Source organism: Brassica oleracea, chromosome C5 (genome assembly GCF_000695525.1).
Source record: "Brassica oleracea var. oleracea cultivar TO1000 chromosome C5, BOL, whole genome shotgun sequence".
NCBI lineage: Eukaryota > Viridiplantae > Streptophyta > Magnoliopsida > Brassicales > Brassicaceae > Brassica > Brassica oleracea.
Genome location: NC_027752.1, coordinates 33,199,883 through 33,201,423, shown reverse-complemented (window position 1 = coordinate 33,201,423; position 1,541 = coordinate 33,199,883). Strand labels below are relative to the sequence as shown.

At 32.8% G+C, this 1,541-nt stretch overlaps 1 pseudogene; it reads left to right on the top strand.

Annotated features, from left to right (window-relative positions):
- Window positions 1–576: 576 nt before the first annotated feature.
- Window positions 577–1,541, top strand: part of LOC106345044 — a 4,959-nt pseudogene continuing 3,994 nt past the window's right edge.

Genomic DNA, 1,541 nt, shown 5'->3' with positions numbered 1-1,541 from the left:
TGTTCAATGAAAAAATATACTGTAAACTTATTATGTTTTAAAAATTGATAGACAAATATATATTATAATATATACCAATTTAGAATTGAAAATAAAATATTTATATAAAAATAAATGAAAACAAAAACTCACACGGTTGCGCGGATCGATATCTAGTTTGTATTAAATGAAAAGTCCGCTTTTTAAATGTGAATTTTAGAAAAGTCACTCAAAATCTAGTTATTAAACTTGTTAATTCACAAAGTATTTTGAAATCTAATGTTATTGAAAATATTTTATTTGTGAGTTTTACAGTATTTCTAGAAATCTTATGTTGTAGATAATTTCTCATATTTTAATTTGTCTTTTAAAGTATTTTGGTGGAGTTTTTGTTAAAATGCTAAAATAAGTTCTATATGATTTAACAAAAATTAATTAATTCAATAGAATAAATCAATTTCCAATTCTAAATTCTAGATCGAATACAACCAATTATTTTGTTGTTACATACTCTAAACACAAATTCATCTCATTACATAAAAATAATGATGCCAACACATAAATTGGGCCTCACCCATCAATGTTGTCATACTGACCAAAGTGTTCGTAGGAGGATTGGCTTGGGACACTCATAAAGAAGCAATGCATGATCATTTCATCAAGTACGGTGATATCTTGAAGGTCTTCATCATCTTCGACAAATTCACTCACCGTTCCAAAGGCTACGGCTTTGTATGTTCTCTTCTCTCTTTATTTGTTCTTTTCTTCTTAATTTATCAAACATTGTTTTCCTTGTTTCTCAAATATTTAATATTGTGTTTTTATTTTGTCGGTGACTTTCAAAGATGCGGAAGCCGCAAAGAGGGCTTGCGAAGACTGTTGGATAATTCCAAACTTGTGGAAACTTAACATATTATTAGATGTTTAATATGTTAAGATAAACACAATAAGGGAAGTTTCTATTTAGGTTAGGTTTGTGTTTTCCATATCCCACATGTTAAAGGAAATTGTCTTTCATGTAAATATAGGTCTAAAGGAGAAGTGTTCCATATGATTAAAGAGAAACATATTGAGAGCTTTAGTTTTGAGAAGTTTCTAAAGCTAATAAGAAAAGTTGTTCTTATAACTCTTTGTGTTTCTAGAGATTTGAATTGGTATCAGAGCTTCAGGTTGGAGACTCGATCTAAGCTTAAGTTGTAGCTTAAGATCCTGGTGCTTGTGAACAAGAGATCGCATAAGCAAGATGGCGGACGTGACTAGGGCTCTACGCACGAAGGACTTTGGATCAACATCCATCCAATGTCGGATGTTGTCATCGACAAACTACACAGTTTGGTCGATGAGGATGAAGGTTCTACTTCGTGTTCATGAAGTGTGGGACATGATCAAACCCGGTTCAGATGATCAAAAGAAGAACGATGTTGCGATAGCTCTTTTGTTTCGATCTGTTCCCGAAACAATGATTCTTCAGGTGGGAGAACAAACCGCATCAAAAGAGATCTGGAATGCCATCAAGTCGCGACACCTAGGAGCTGATCGTGTAAGGGAGGCGAGACTTCAGA